General features: G+C 39.7%; 2 long non-coding RNA genes across 10 annotated transcripts in view; one reads left to right on the top strand and one right to left on the bottom strand.

Moving 5' to 3' along the window:
- Positions 1–8,475, bottom strand: part of LOC129051508 (uncharacterized) — an 85,902-nt gene extending 77,427 nt beyond the window's left edge. For 7 of the 9 annotated variants that reach the window (XR_008515842.2, XR_008515849.2, XR_008515841.2 and 4 more), the window contains exon 1: positions 6,638–7,332. This is a non-coding gene — a long non-coding RNA (uncharacterized LOC129051508). Of the gene's footprint in view, positions 1–4,707; positions 5,045–6,637; positions 7,333–8,347 lie in introns of those variants that run through there. The other 2 variants (XR_008515847.2, XR_008515850.2) reach the window with 2 other exon arrangements.
- LOC129051509 (uncharacterized) lies at positions 6,895–10,726 on the top strand. The gene is made up of 2 exons (XR_008515851.2): positions 6,895–7,456; positions 10,442–10,726. It is a non-coding gene; the product is annotated as an uncharacterized LOC129051509 (long non-coding RNA).
- Positions 10,727–17,057: the final 6,331 nt, after the last annotated feature.

The following is a 17,057-nucleotide window of genomic DNA, read 5'->3' on the forward strand; positions in this document are numbered from 1 at the left end:
TTCCTATAGTTAGCACCCAGAATGCTGGTGCTCAGGCATGCAGATGGAAATTTTTCATTTTTATTTTTATTTATTTATTTTTTAATCAGCCCAAGAGAAAAGACCTATAGATGCCAACATGGTAATACAATGGCCAGGTGAAACTCCTCACAGTGAAACCCACTCCTATCCAGCCCCACCCATATGGGGCTTCCTTATTAGCTTTCAGTGCCCTGCTCTTACACATAAGATAATGGTCTCTGTCACATGCCAGACACTTGAGGAAAGCTCTAACATGATGCCAGAGACTGTTACAGCATGAATTGTGTGCCCACAAAATTCATATATTGAAGTCCTAACCCCCAGTACCTGAGAATATGACATTATTTGGAAGTAGGGGGGTCACAGATATAATTAGTTAAGGTAAGTTTATACGAGAGGAAGGTGGGCCCTAATCCAATACATGTGTCCTTATAAAAAAGAATGCCATATGGGCCAGGCATGGTGGGTCACACCTGTAATCCCAGCACTTTGGGAAGCCAAGTAGGCAGATCACTTGAGCTCAGGAGTTTGAGACAAGCCTGGCCAACATGATGAAACCCCGTCTCTACTAAAAATACAAAAAATAGCCGGGCTTGGTGGTGTGTGTCTGTAATCCCAGCTACCAGGGTGGCTGAGGCAGGAGAATTGCTTGAACCCAGGAGTCAGAGGTTGCAGTGAGCCGAGATCACTCCACTGCATTCTAGACTGGGCGGCAGAGTGAGACTCTGTCTCAAAAAATAAAAGAATGCCATATGAAGGGGACACACATAGAGGGAAGAAAATGCACACAGAGGCAGAGATGAGCCTCTATGAGTCAAGGAGAGAGAGGCCCGAAACAGATCTTTTCCTCATAGCCCTCAGAAGGAACCAACCTTGCTGACATCTTGATTTCAGACGTCTAGCTTCCAAAACCGTGAGACAATAAATTTCTGTGTTTTAAGCCACCCAGTTTGGGGTACTTTGTTATGGTAGCCCTAGCAGACTAATACAGAGACCAAGACAGATGACCAGGATAGAGAAACACGGGGAAAAACAAAATAAGTTCTTTACTAGAATACCTACCAACCAACAAACCCACTATTACTAATATCCTCAGAGAAATGAGAAGATATTCCATCCATAAAACTAGAACAGTGTGCTTTAAAAAAAAAGCATTCAGAGAAGTAAAATAAACCATTAGAAATTAAAAATTAAATTAAAATATTTGTACAAGCTTAATGGGAAGAATAAAAAGAAGAGTGAGGTTGATTTTCTAGAACACAGATAAAAAAATCAAAATGATTGAAAAATACAGGAAATTATAAAATAGTTAGAGAGTAAATCTAGGAAGTATGATACACAAATAACAAGAGTTCCAGAAAGAGAGAACAGAGAAAAGGTAGTGAAGGGTATCATCAATGCAGTAATTCAAAGACATTTCCCAATATGACAGCTCCTGTATTTCTAGATTGAAAGGGCCCAGCCATTGGGCAACATGATAGATGAACCCACAACAAAGAGTACTATCATAAAAACTTAGAACACTGAAGGCCAAGTGAATATTTTAAAAGGCTCTAGAGGAAAAAATAGATTATGTACAAAATATGAATAATTAGAATGGTACCAGGCTTCTTAAGAGTAACTTGGAAGATATATGACAATGAATCAATGTTTTCAAAATTCCATGCTAACTGGGCAGGGTGGCTCATGCCTGTAATCTCAGCACTTTGGGAGGCTGAGGCAGGCAGATCCCTTAAGCCCAGGAGTTTGAGACCAGCCTGGCAAACATGGTGAAACCCCATCTCTACCAAGAAAAGAAAAATACAAAAGTTAGCCAGTATGATGTTGCTCACCTGTAGTCCCAGCTACTCAGGAGGCTGAGGTGGGAGGTTCACTTGAGCCAGGAGGCAAAGGCTGCAGTGAGTTGTGATTGTGCCATTGCACTTCAGCCTGAGCAACAGAGTGGGACCCTCTCATACACACAAAAAATATTTTGCAAAAGGCTTCCTAACCTTGAATTCTAGTCTCAATCAAGCTGTCAATCGAGTGTGAAATAAAATGCATCAGAAATTTTACCTCTCAAATGCTTCTCAAAAGTTTCTGAAGGATTTGTTTAATCAGAATAAACAAAGAAAGAGGCAAAAGGAAAAGCTATTCAAGAAATGAGGGATCCAACACCAGAGGAAGAGAAAAAGAAAGAATATTAACCCTATGGGAGAATGGTGAGGAAGGATCCCAGGATAAAACCTGTGCATCAGGCCTAGAAAACAATTAGAGCAAAGAAATAGGGAAGAGAATAGAGGGCTTCCAAAGGTATATCTCCAAGACAGATGGATAGGTAGGTAGGTAGAATGGATATGTTTCTTAATGTGTTCTAATGTGTCAAGAAGAGATTTACAGATCTATCATCAGGTTTGGCAATACTGATAGATACGTAGAGCACCATGCAAAAAAATCAAGAAGGCAATACTTAACTCCAGATGAGAGGAGTTATAAAAGAAAGGAATTGTAACTGTGATATAGTAAATACAAAGCTGTAAATAACTTTTCATGCTCCTAAAAATATAAACATTGAGAATTTCATCAAAAACTAAATGAATCGCATTGTGAGGAATGGGGTAAAGGATATGAGTATATGGAAAGGTGGTGGAGAAGGAGGAGAGCTGCTTTTAAAATAATAAGTATTTTAGAACTATTTAGCCTTCAAATGGTGGACATCAATATAAATAAAAACTTGGGCATGTATTGAAGATAGCTGAGTTTACAGGTGCAATTTTTTCCTTGCAACCTCATTCACTTCCCCAAAACTTAGTGGTGAAAGGTAGGTAGTATTGTTCATTTCCCCAGAACTCATCAGTGGTAAGTATTATTATCTCCATTGAATGAGCAAAAAATTGAGGCAGGGATCACAGGAAACTGGAAACCCCATCTGCCAGATGGGAAGTGAAGATGGGCTTGCTTTAGGGCAGGAGCCAGGACGGGCATCAGCATCAGGCTCAGTGGCTTTCTGCCTCTGTCCAAGGCTAAGTGCACATAAGGGCTGCTTGTGCTTGGCTCTGGAGCAACCATGAGTGGAATTCATCCACTTTCCTTCTTAGGAAACAGAGGGTCTTTGCATGTCAGGGGCGATTCAGAGGATCACCTTTATTCTCAACATCTACTTTCATTGGAAGAACGTTTTACTTTTGGTATTCTTTACTATCATCCACTCACTAATTCATTCAAAGATATTTGTTGAGTGTCCACTGCATGCCAGGCTCTATGACAGGTGCTAGGACACAAAAATGAACTGCTTCCAGGAGCTCACAGTCCATAGGAGGTGACAGGCCCAGGAGCAGAGCATGGTGACACGATGCTGGTGCAGCCACAGGAAAAAAAAAAAAAGGCTCTATGGGATATAAGGGGAACTGGTCCCAGCCTGCAGAGGGCAGACAAGTCCCCTGCAGCAGGAGAACTTGTGAGGACTAAAGATGTTCTGCAGGACAGGAAGGGGTCTTTCAAAAGTATCATGCCATAGGTAGGAAACACTACCAGAGGCTGTACCCAAGATATTCTTCTAGCTTTACCCAACACATCCTTCTTACAGCATAAGAGATTGGGAGGATGAAGGAAAGAGTCTCTAGGTTGCATCCTTCCTCAGCGCCTTTCCCCTTAAAATAGCGGTCAGGGAGATTCCAGGGATCCACACACGTTACTTACTGTGAGACATCACAGTATGTAAACCTGTGACTGGAACTCAGTCTATAAACCTAAGACTGGAACTCAGGCCTTTCAGTCCAACCCACTTGGAAATAAGCTAGGAAATGGCCAAGGAGGAAAAGGTCCCAGCATCAAGGGTGTCAGGATTGAATTTCTTTTGATCTCAGAGCTCTGCAGAAAGGGAAGAGTTAAAAAAGGTTATTACATTACTATGGGAAAGGAAATGTGTTTTCTTTGAACATAATTCAGGGGGCAGGTGTTTTCATTTACTTTCCTAATTCAAACAGTGAATAGAACCCTTTTCTAATTATAGCGTACCTCCTGGCGTGTTTTGAGGACCAGCTCCTTGGAATTCCCAGTGGATATGAGATAGGAATAATTGAGCTGCCCAGCAGGTTTGGGTAAACTTCCCTAAAGAACTTGCACGCTTTGCTCATTCTTACTGTTGAGCTGCTGTTGACTGGGCTGTGGAACTCAGTTAACGGGTCTCCTTTGAACTGCACTTGTTTCATCAGGTTATTAGCGGGGTGGAAAGTTCATTCATGCAGACTTCCAGGTGAGAGATGAGCTAGAGAGTGGACGGTGGGGGAATGGGGAGATGAGATTTGAGGAGACAGGGAGCTTTCAGGTAGCTTAAGGTCATTTTCCACCGATCAAGAAGCAGAAAGTTTCCTAGAGCTTAAAGACATTTGCCTTTGGGGTGACACAGGTACCCCCGAGTCAGAGAAGTAACTGACTTGAGCAGAGAGGAGAGAGGCTTGTTGGGGGCTATACCAAAACCCCAACTCTTTCGTGGGGCTGGTTGTGAGAGCAATAAAGCAGATGTGTTAGATGAAGGCACATCACAGTCCCATGGTTCCAGGAACTGGTTTAATGTAATTACACTGTTACAGCCAACTGCAGGCAAGAAAAGCCAGAATTTACAATCTGTGTTCTCTCACATACACACAATCAACACCTCCCATTAACTGTCTACCATAAATTTCCTGCGGATTCACCTCTAATCACCTGAAAGTGCAGTCAGGCTGACCTCTATTCTTTCATAAAAAGATGGCTGCCAGGAAACTCACTGGATGGCATCAGCAGAGAAGCCTTGAGCTGAGTGGTCACTCATGATTTCTTTCTGCAATAGGGTGGTGATGGTGGGAGCCCAGTTAGATCTGATAGTGGGATCAGGGTATCCCCGAGCTCTCAGCTCTGTGTACCTTTCCAGTCTGGCTCATGGAGACAGCAGTAAGTATGACAGTTCTGGCAGCCGCTGGCCTCTGCTCAACATCAGCCCAGTGGAGCTCTTTGCTGAATTCAGAATTAACCAGGAAAGCCATGTAGCAAGCAACGAATTTGACTAGGACAAGATTAGAAGCTTATTCAGAATGGCACCACAGTATTAATCAACTACAATTGTCATGCTGTCCGAGTTAGGTAGAGTGGGTTTTAATAGCCTAGATGTGGTGAATCTATGGATTATTACAGTCGATGATTCTGTGGAATAACAAAAAAATTTTTCCAATTAGATATGGACCAAGTTAATGTGAATCTGAGGCACAATTAGGTATTTTCTTCTTACAAAGACAAAGCCAAGTGGAGATTTAAAACTATTAATCAGTTCCACAGAACCCCAAATCCATAAAAATGACTTCATGGAAAGCTGAGCTGAAGGCTTTATTCTGTAACCTTTGATGAGAAGCAAAGTCACTCTCCTCCCTGTCTGTTCAGTTCAGTTCCCGCTGCCTACATCAGCCAGTTGTCTGAGAGATGGGCACAGCTATTCGTGCTTCATTGGTGTGTGACGGGGCAGGTTTTCCAGCATCTTCATCATTCTCAGGCTATATCAGAAACTCCCCTGGTGATCCATTCCTAACACTCACGTTAACACAGATATTGTAATGAATAACCCCTAGATCCTGAATCTATACCATCACCCCCATTCCTTTTAAACATGGCCCCATTATCTGTTGGGTTATAAAAGCAAGGGAAACCAGTGGCAGGTGTTGGAAATATGACTTTGATAGATCTGTCTCTGGATCTGAAAGGTCTGTTTATGTCTCTCAAGCATATGAGAAAGTGATTTTGTCCATCCAACTCATGATTTCACACATCCACTTTCATTAACAGGAAAGAGAAAGTATTACTTATTGTTACTTAGTTATCTAGGATCTATTTGCCACAGTGTTCAATGCACTGCAAACTGGGAAGTTAGTGCTTAAAATGTCAGGATATATTAAAGCTGTTAGGTCACAGTATATTAATTTAGATGATCATTGCTGTGCCAATGTCCCCTGCCCAAACACTGACCATAGTTATGTATGAGGCCATGTTTAGATGGAATAGGAGCAATGGTGTATACTCCCATCAAGCCCAGCTACCATTTCTCCTCTTTTAGAACTACAACTAACTTCTTGGTTCTATGTTATGAGCTACCCAATCGCAATTACAATACAGCAGTTGCAATACTGTAATCTTCAGTTTTTCTTAGTTGTGCTTTTTATTTCACAAAAATTTGAATTTGTTTATTCTCTGACACTGTTTTCCAGATTTAGGATTCTTTTGGGGAACAGAATTTCCCAGAAGGTTGGATTATGCAAGTGTTATTGTAGATTATTAATTATCATAGTATTGGTGGTGAACCAAGTTAACAAGCATGATGACATTAAAAATCAATTCTTAAATACATTTGATGATTGACAAACCAAATCATTGATAAGAAACCATTATAATTATTTTGAGTAATTGCTGTTATAATCCAATAGTTTCATATGTGTTAGTTATCTATTTTTGCATAACAGTATTGCCACAATTTTAGCAGCTTAAAACAATACACATTTATTATTTCACAGTTTCTGTGAGTCAGGAATCTGGGTACAGCTTAGCTGTGTTGCCTGCTCCAGGGTCTGTCATGAGGCTATAACCAAGGTTTTGAGCAGGGCTAGAATCTCACCTGAAGCTTGACTGAGGAAGAATCTGCTTCAGCTTCAGTTTCTTGTGAGTTGTAGGTCTGAGGGATTCAGTTCCTGGCTGGCTGTTGATCAGAGGTCCCCCTTAATTATTCCTCTTGTGGATCCCTTCATATAGCAGCTTACACTCAATCAGAAAGAGAGAGAGTTAATGGAGATGGTTTACTAGCAAGATAGAAGTCATAATCTTATGTGACATAATAATGACAGTGACATCATATTATCTTTGTCATAATTTACTGTTTAAAAGCAACTTACAAGTCCCACCTATACTCACAGAAAAGGGATCATACAATGGTATGAATACTACCAAGGGAGGATAATCAGAGGGCTGTCCTAGATCTGTCTCCCATGAAAATATTCAGAAAGGACAAAATATTTGATCTCTTTAGGAAAACCCCCTTTAAAAGTTTAGGTCTACACATGAAGGAAAAGGATTAGTTAAAAAAAAAAGTTTAGGTCTAAATCATAAAGAAGGGAAAAAGCATATTGGTTGCAGGAGCTCAAAATATAATTTTTTTTTAAATTTAAGCTGGGAAACATAGATTCAAGTTGCCCTGAATAGATACTCCCTAGAACATAATTTTTCTCTAAGAGTAAGAAAGTAATAACTATACAGGACATATTCATCAGATGGACGGGAAAGAAGAGAAATTAAGTAGTTTTTCTTTATAAAAAAAAAACAGTAAGGCCAAAGCAAGCCAGAATAATTCAATACAACACATATTTATTGAGTATCTCTACAACTTGGACTCTATTATGTGCTATGGAGAGTGAGGAGATTGTGGGAACACAAAGGAAAGGTAACTATTATGTATTATTTTTCCCCTCAAGTTACTTGTAACGATAGCAAGAATTTATATTGATTTCATACTATTCCAGAGAGAAATCTTTACCAACTTTACATGTGTCAGATAATTTAACCTTCAAAACAACCCTGTGAAGCAGGTGTTATTCTTCCCATGATGATGGGAAAACTAATGGGCAGAGAGGTTAGTGACTTGCCCAAGTGCACAAAGCCAGGAAGTGAGGCCATGTGGCTCCAAAGTCCATGCTCTGCACCAAGAGTCAGCAAACTACAACCTGTAGGTCAAATCTGGCCAGCTGCTGTGTATGTAAAGTTCTATTGGAACACAGCTGTGCCTATTTGATCCCATATTGTCTATGGCTGATTTTACAATACAATTGCAGAATTGAGAAGTTACCACTAGGGCCTGAAAAGTCTAAAATCTTTACAGTTTGGGTGTTTACAGAAAATGATTTCCAACCCTTACTATAAACATTACAGCATAGTGCCTCTTTGGAGACAAACGGACATATTATATACCCAGAATTCTAAAGTGCAAGGTGAAGTAAAAACTACATATGTAAAGAGGTATAAAGAAAATGGGAGAATGTTACTGTGTCTTTCCTGGACACAATGGTGGTGAATGAGTGTGGGAAGCAGGGAAAGGATGAGAGGTTTAAGGTTCTCTGGATATAAAGCTGGTGTAATTTCCTAAACAGTGGAAGCAAGAGCAGCCTAAGTAAAGACTAAAGATAGGTAGCTAGATTCAGCAGTCGGAGGGAAAAAGAACAGTTGGGATAAAATATTTATAACCTGTACTTACTACAAGTAACTATAATATTATGTTTTATGCAAATAAAGTAATAAAATGTAATTAAATATCTTGAGTTTCAATAGCCAATTTCACCTTTAAATTTCAACAGTCATATTGAAAGCAGCTTCTGTCAACAGAATCAGGCAAGTGGCAGGTAGAGCTCATGTGTCGTCTGAGACTCCAGGGTGCTGTACAAATATGAAATAGTCATTGTGAGTTCTAAGAAACCTCAGGGGACATCACAGATAAGCTGACTACTTAAGCACATTAGTCATCATGACATCCATCTGCACCTCCATTGTTCAATTTCTTTAACTCCTGCTCCCACGTAGACATTTTGTATTTATTCATCACTTAGCTAATTCATACCAAGGGGTTCAGCAAGGGAAGAGTCTTCTTCAAAGCATTTAGCACTGGATGAATATTCGCTTTGATCTCCTGTTTCTTTAGTCATTTGCTAATGGTAATAACTGGATGGTTATGCGGAAATTCTGTCCTGTCTGGCACCACAGTTCCCTGGTGGGTGTGACTGGTCCCAAACAGAAATAACCACCCACCTGTGGGTATTTCTTGAAAATGCAACTTATTTCTCTGATAGTAAACACAACATTGAGATAAAGCTGAAAACGAAGAGTTCAATAAAACAAGTAGATATTTTACCCTTCTTCTCTAAAGCTTCAGAAATAGCTGAAATTTTCATAGGTAGTGCGTGGCATGGCACAGGCTTATCCAAAAGATTCAGAAGGTCCCAGCACAGTGACTTATGCTTGTAATCCCAACACTTTGGGAGGCTGAGGCAGGCGTGTCACTTGAGGTCAGGAGTTGGAGACCAGCCTGGCCAACATGGTGTCACACTGCCTCTACTAAAAGTACAAAAATTAGCAGGTATGGTGGTGCATGCCTGTGATCCTAGCTACTCGGGAGGTGGAGGCAGGAGAATTGCTTGAACCCTGGAAGTGGAGGTTCCAGTGAGCTGAGATCATACCACTCTGCACTCCAGCTTTGGTGACAGAGCAAGATTCCGTCTCAAAAAAAAAAAAAAAAAAAAAAAGATTGACAGGATTTCATGACTCTGATGTTCCCCTTGGTGATCACGACTGTGAAGTTTCACTGCTTGCTGAATTGTCATTACACAATGCCTTCCTTTTCAGTCTATTTTGCACTTACATTCGTCTAATTTTAATTCTAATTTTTTTTTTTTGGCACAATAGATATAAGTCAAATGGGGTTGCAGGTACTTGGATTCAATTGAAGATCAGAGCCTCATTTCCAAAAGGAAAAATAAGTCTCTTGTGCATTTGCTGACCATAGGCATTTTAAAAGAGGCTCTTTACCTTGTCACATGCCCCCAGCTTTGTCTCAGCTGCACTCCCTTCCATTCCTGGTCACACACTTCTATTCTTTAAATATCATCCCATTTCCAAAGAAAAGTTTAAATTATGCCTCAAAGCTGCAGATACAATTTTAACATCTGCTTTTAACAAAGCAGATGTTAATTGAATTATTGTATAAGTGCTGTGATCTCACCTACCTTTCAGTTCTTCAGGGTTTCTGTCCATTTCACTTTAAAATGAGGGAAGGATGAGGTTTACCCCACCCCCCCAAAAAAAAGGCTGAGTTAAATTTCTTATTAGAGTCTTGATTTTGGAGAACTTGATGAAGGCAGGAATCAGGAGAGTGAATGACCAACCCACCCAGTAAAACCCCCCTTTTTCTTTTAAAAAATGGGATGTTAATGGTCTGTAGAAGGCATTAAATACAGAACTTCTCCACTAGAAACAGAAGGCTGGGTTTTCTTCTGATTTGCATTTATCTCTCTCTTGCATAGATAAAGCCTAACTTTAGTAAGAAGAAAATTCGTGCAAGTATAAAAGATATCGAAGAATATCATGAAACATCAGAAGATGACTCCAAGGGCTGGGCATGGGTGAAAAGGGAATTAAAGCCCACAGAGGAGAAAGGCAGCTGAGGAGTAGTCCGGAGACTCACTCTCTCAGACATGGTGCTTTTTAGTCTCAGGGTACTGCCTCAGCTCATAGAACTCCATAAAATTAGAGTCATATTTTCTGTTTAACTCCCAGACCTTACCAAAATATGCAAGCAAGAAAACTCCCTTTAGTTCATCTATCAAAAGCATGCAACACCTATGTATTATGGTATTTCAAAGTATTGATCCCTTTCTCATAGGCACCTTTACGTGGATGTCTCCCTGTGAGAGGATCACACATCTCGGCCCTGTTGATAACATGTTACTTGCTTTGACCAATGAAATAGAAGCAGAAATGAGGTGTGCTCCTTCTGAGCAGAGCAAGAACCCTCTCATCCTTGGCCATGCTCTCATTCTCTCTGCGAAGAGACAAGCAATGTTGGAATGGGGACCCTTACAACAACCTGGGTCTCAGATGAAAAAGACATGCAGCTGACTTACAATAGGCATGTAACATGAACAATAAATAAACCGTTATTGTGTCAGCTGCTGAGAGTCTGAGGATGTTTGTTACTGTAGTGTGCTGAGCCTAAGCTAACAGATACATACTGTTGGGGAAATTCTGAAGCCTATGAACAGGTCCAGCAGAAGTCTATAGCATTTGTATTGCCCTCATCCTATGCATTTTGATAAGTATCGTCTCTTCTTACTCACCCAGGTATATATTTATTCAATCCATCATTCAATAAATATTTCTTGTGTCTTGAGTGCTTGCCATGTGCATTCCATACTGCTAGGACATAGGAGTAAAGTCTGAACACAAAGATACAATATCTGCCTTGGGGAGCACACCACCTAGAGGAGAAGATGGACATTCAGCAAACAACACTATAAATAAATGCAAAATTACTAATTGTGAAACTACTATAGAGAAAAAAATAAAGGGCTCCATGAGAGATTGTAACAGGACACTTAAGTTAGCTTGGGCTATCAGGAAGTTTGCACTGTGGATCAGAAGCACATCCTGAGGCTGAGTAGAAGCTGGCTTGAGAGGAGCACAAGTGTTCCAGGCAGGAAGAGCAGTATGTGCAGATGCTCTGCAGTCAGAGACAATCAGGCATTTGAGGAACAGAAAGAAGGCCAATGTTGTCAGAGCATCATGAGTGGTGCTGGTGTGGGGAGAAGCAAAAGAAAGTGGAAAGGTAGATGGGGCAAGGTCACAGAAGGCCCTGGGGGGGAACACCCAGCCCAGTGTGCCCCAGATAGTCCCAGCAATAATGCCCCCTTTCTCTCTCAAGGTACCTCTGTTGAGATAACAAAGTATGTCTCCACATTACTGATCAGACATTTAAAAGATTTTGGATTTTATGCTAAGAGCAATGGGAAGCCTTTGAAGGAGAGTGAGTGAAACAGAGCTGTATTTTTAAAAGATAACTGGCTGCTGTGTGGAAGATGGCAAGAGTGAACAAAACGGAAACCAACATGGAGACTAAGGACATGGACCAGGAGAAAGAGTGTGGTGGAAATGGAGAGTAGTGGACAGATGGGAGCTGTATTTTTATTTTTATTTATCTATTTTTTGAGATGGAAGTCTCGTTCTGTCATCCAGGCTAAAGGGTAGTGGCATGATCATGACTCACTGTAGCCTCCACCTCCTGGGTTCCAATGATCCTCCCACCTCAGCCTCCCAGAGTAGCTGGGACTACAGATGTGTGCCACCATTCTTGGCTAATTTTTTTATTTTTATTTTTTGTAGATACAGGGTCTCATTATGCTGCACAGGGCAGTCTCAAATGCCTGGCCTCAAGCAATTCTCCCTCCACAGCCTCCCAAAGTACTGAGATTACAGGTGTAAGTCACCACACCCAACTCAGGAGCTATGTTTTTACTAGTAAATCACCACTATGCTCTTCCATGGTTTTCCTTATTGCTGGCTGCAGGACCACACGGTGAGCCTCCTCAGATGAAGAAGTGAACCATCAACTTTGTTTTCCATTATTCCTATGCCAAACCCCATTGCCTTCACCTTTAATTTCTCTACTTTCCCATGAAAAAGAAACAAATGGCTTTATGTATACTTTCAACATTTTACTTTTTATGGAGCACATATTGGTTGCTTGCATCTTCACAACATTCTTCTTTCCTTGGCCGGATCTTCTTCCGTCCCATCAGAACACTTCCACGTTGTTTTTCCTCTCTTCTACACTTTCCTTTTCTACTCTTAGAGAATAAAGAGAAAACAGAAAATAGTTTGTATATATAAGATCAAGAAATATATATAATATATAAACAGTCTATTTTCCATTTAACATAGTTTATATTTTATCAAATAACATAACTACTCACAATGAATAATTTATCGATATAGTCTTTCCTCTTATTTATTGACCAGATTCCCATCAAACAATGTCAGAAAAGCTTGGTATTGAGAGGTGCATAAGAAACCAGGTTAAGATTTATCTTTTAGGGAATGTGAAAACACCTTTCAGGTTTTAGTTTTTCTACCTGTCACAAAATGAGGCTTAACAGGTCGTTTTCAAGGAATATCTAATTTCATTACTCTATGATGCCATTCTAATACATTAATCTGAAGCTTATGTCAAAATGCTCTAGAAGTAGTTGGAGCTCAAACACCAGACCTTAAAGACTCATGTCATCCAGTTACATCTCAAGTTTGCCCATTTTTACTGAAAAGCGTATCATTTGTGAAAAAAATATGTCTCTCAAAGATACAGCAATCAAGTCAGAGTGAAATATTCCAGTCCTTCAAATTCAAGAAAGAAAAAGACCTTTCTTTGGCAGTAATCCCAAGCCATGAACAAGAGCTCACCAGAATCAACTTCAGGCTCATCCCAGTTGATCAAGGACAACTTATTTACGTGAATATATTAATACTTATGAAAGTCAGCCAATCAGTGGCAGCCACACATATCCGAAGTCAATGAATCAGCAAAAGCCTCACTCCAGTAGCCTTTTTTCCACAAGCGTCAGCCAGGTCAATCAATTCATACACATTTCCATTAATGAAAGTCCACGAGTCCTTGGATGCCACCCTTCCCAAATTCTTTATAAGATCAGTGGTTTACTTTGACCATAGAGACTGTGCCTTACAAGGGTATTGTCTCTTATTTTGCAAGAAATACATTTAAATACTGGCTCATGGCCTTTTCCTTCAAGAAATGGAATTTATGGGACTTCCTTCAACACGTCTGGAATTTCTTCAAAATTACATATAATTCTGTTCTTCTTAAACAGAGGCAATTTGTTAAATATGTAGCCAAGTGTAATATAAATGTTTTACTAATGAATGCAGCTATGAAGGCCTATATTTTAAATCCCGATCAGAATAAGTATTCAAAGTTTAGACACGGAAAATATAGAAACATCATCGAGAGGACAGAATTCTAGGAGTTTGGGAAATTTAGACCAGAGGCATGGCTTAGCTTTAAGCAGTTATTTGTCTGTGAAAGGGAGGTGCTTGGGTGGTCTGTTCTATAGGGCAGGAAACACATGGAGCCTGAGAGTGTGGGAAGAAAAAAAAATCCAGGCAAAATTTTGGAACGTTCTTTTCTGATCTTAAGTATTCTTCGGCTCAGTCTCAGACATATGAATATTTTTATGCTGTTTTAATTTTCTATAATTATTTCCTCTTGTTTCCACTTCATTCTGTAACATCCTTTTTGAAAACGTCAGCCTGCCCTAGAGAAGGCTGGGTGTTCAGTGAGTCTCCCCTGAAGACCAGTCCCCCAGGGGATGACTGGGGAGCTAAAAATTCAAGGAGATGTGAAAGTACTGTGAATTTAAACAGCTATGAAAAGACTTTCACCTTTCAAATTGGCAAGCTAAATATAATATTCCCAATAAGCAAATGTGTTAGTAAATGGTCACTCTTATGTTCTTCTGATACAAATACAAAATAATTCATTTTTTAGAGGACCAATATTTTTGATGTTATATATCATAATATTTATCAGAAAGGCTTAGAACGTGCATAAGATTTGAGGTAGTGCCAGAACCCATGATAGATATGGATGAGGTATAGGTATAAGGGTGTTCTGATATAGAATAAGGACTGGGAGGATGTACTTCCCAATGTTAATAGTGCTTATACCCAGTTTGTGGATTTAGTGTGAGTTTTTATATCTTCCTCTTTTTAGTTAATGGTTTCTAAATTGTTGAGAATTTGTTTCTTGTGGTAAGGAGGGAAATATATTTAAGAAAAAATAGAGGGAAATTATGTCCCTTCCAGCCTCCTTTTCCTCACGGGTAACATTTCCATCTGTTGACAGTGGGCTTCCCTGCCATATTGATGCTAGGGGAGTAACCTTAACATTGGGAGTTCGATGTCAGATAGGAGGTGAGGGGTTTCCATGGGAGCAGACAGGTAAGAGAATCAGAGTTGGGCAATTCGAGCCTTCTTGTGGCCTTACTATGTAATGTGCTTGTAAACGGTCAGGTATTATTCTGTAGAAAATACCCACTGAGTTCCTCAATCTACGGAGATTCTCCAAGAACTCAAGACCAAAGAGTTAAGAGGGCACATGACATTCACCCAAGGCCCAGGGTCACTTTCCATTTGGCTCGCAGCCTGCTTTCCTTCAGACTTCTTCTGAAGCCTTTCAGCCTAGGGTCTGTGGACAAGTGCCACTTCCATGGCTGGGTTAACTTCCTCTCCAGTTGGGTGTTTTTCTTTGCTGCTGTTTCCTTGATTCTGTCTTGTTCCCGAGGACTCATTAAGCCACATATGCAAACCAGATCTAAGGGGCTATGCAGCTGCAGAGGCCCATTGATATTTAGTGGTGAACAAATCTCTACATTTTTAAAACTCAGCTGTTTGAAACATGCTGAATGCAAAAATCATTGGTGAGTTACAATATGTTAAATGACTCTAATTAAATGCCTTATATTATGGCACAGTTCATGATATTTTATTGCGGAAATGAGAGCTGGAGCACCTAGAGTGAGGAACACTATATTCTTTGTCCCTTTATATTGAAAAGAATGATTCAAAGACAACTTTGAAAGATAATTGTTATAGGAATAGTTTCACCATTTGAATTCTGTTAGCCTCTTTATAACCTTTAGCAAATGATTTTTCTACAATATTGTCCACTGTCCCCATGCTTTCCATCTATTTAACAGAAGAATAGGGAGCAAATTACATTTAAACAAAATTTCCAGCAGTTGATAGTTTCTAGATAACTGGTCTGTTGCTGTTTTTCTAATTTGGGTTTGTTTGTTTTTTTTTTTTTTTTTCATAAAGCAGTTGTGAAAACAAGACATGAAATACAAAACCCTCATGAATTCAGCCTAAAATGAGCAGCTTGGGAAAAGAACTTCTCGACCCATTCCTAGAAGCACACTTAAACTTTCTTATTAAATAAAAACTCTGGGAATTTCCCAAGATCTCTCATTAGTATTTCTCTATGTTGTACCTGGAAACCTCTATTTAATACAAACTGTTCTCTTTCCCTTGTGCATAACTCTGAGTTTGACTCTATTCCTGCTAAAAATCTATGTTGGAGGACTAGTTCTCTATCATTTCCATAAGTGGTTGAATGACATTTTCAGCGTATTCTTAAATACAAATCATAAGATTGATATTCGCCTTTTAGCTCAGCCAACTTATAATATTCTATTAAAGCCTAATTTATGAACCTGATTTGACAAAGTTTTTAGGGCAGTCAATTATTCAGATTGTCAGTAGGTATCCTGCTTGAGCAAGGACCGTAGCATTGAGCTATTGTGGATGATAAATAGTCTGGATTTCAATCCTGTTGCTGCCATTGACATTCCGAATGAATCTTTTTATCTTTGTGTTCTCAAGGAGAAAGCATGGCTCATAAAGGCAAACCTGTCCTCAAGGATACAGAAAGAATAAACATAATCATTGTAAAATGCTTTATAAATAGACAGTGAAATGGCTTACTACATCCTGAACTTGATATTTCATTTTTAATTCCAGAGTGGAAGCAAAAAACTTTTGTCTCAATTGAGAAAACTGGTTCCATACCTCACTTATGGCAGTGGTCCTCCACTTCAATTTCACTGAAGATGTACAGTTGCACAGGACTCACACTGAATCAGAGTACTTGGGGGTGGTTTATAGGCACCTCAATGTGTGATTCTTTCATCTTCTTTCAAGGGAAATGAAGAGTCATTGAAGGGTGCTAGTGTTTCACTGAGCTCTCTCATTTAGTCTTCAAACAATACTGTTAGGCTTATTTTACAGGTGAGGAAATAGAGATTCAGGATGAGGCCACTTCAGCTTGCCAAGTTCACAGTTTTCAAATGCAAAGCGAGAAAGAATATAACCAGGTTTGTTCCTCTGCTATTCTGCCTCTAAAAGTGAGCATTTACAAATTTGGCAAAGAAAAAGAAATTGGCAAAAAATTGGAAGGAAGCAGCAGTGTCTTAATATCAACACCAGTTCCATCTGCTGTTTTCACCTGAGTTTCCAGAGCTTATGAACCAGCAGGGAGTATTCCACGAGGTGCAGTCCCTTGATTGACGGTCAGTGATTCAGGTTCCCACCACTGCTTATCTTTGCTGCCTTCTGTAGCTCTGTGTAGACAAGCTCAAGGCTCATAACAGATGCCATTTGAACATAGAGTTCTGTTTAAGCAAGATATTTCTGTGTGTGGCCAATAGTAACAATGATTTGCTGAACTGTTTTCAAAAAATTCTACTAAAATGAAAATCCCATAGAACAGATGGACTCCTAAGTCTCTGTCCACAATGGAGTAAATATTTATAACAAAAAGTTTGTTTTGATGCTTAAATTTGTGCTGTGACTGCACTTGAAGGCAGTGAGAGATTTTTTTCCAAAAGGCATTTATTTGCTTTTGAAAAAGATGTATCTGTGCTTGTTGGTTT

Source organism: Pongo abelii, chromosome 17 (assembly GCF_028885655.2).
Source record: "Pongo abelii isolate AG06213 chromosome 17, NHGRI_mPonAbe1-v2.0_pri, whole genome shotgun sequence".
NCBI lineage: Eukaryota > Metazoa > Chordata > Mammalia > Primates > Hominidae > Pongo > Pongo abelii.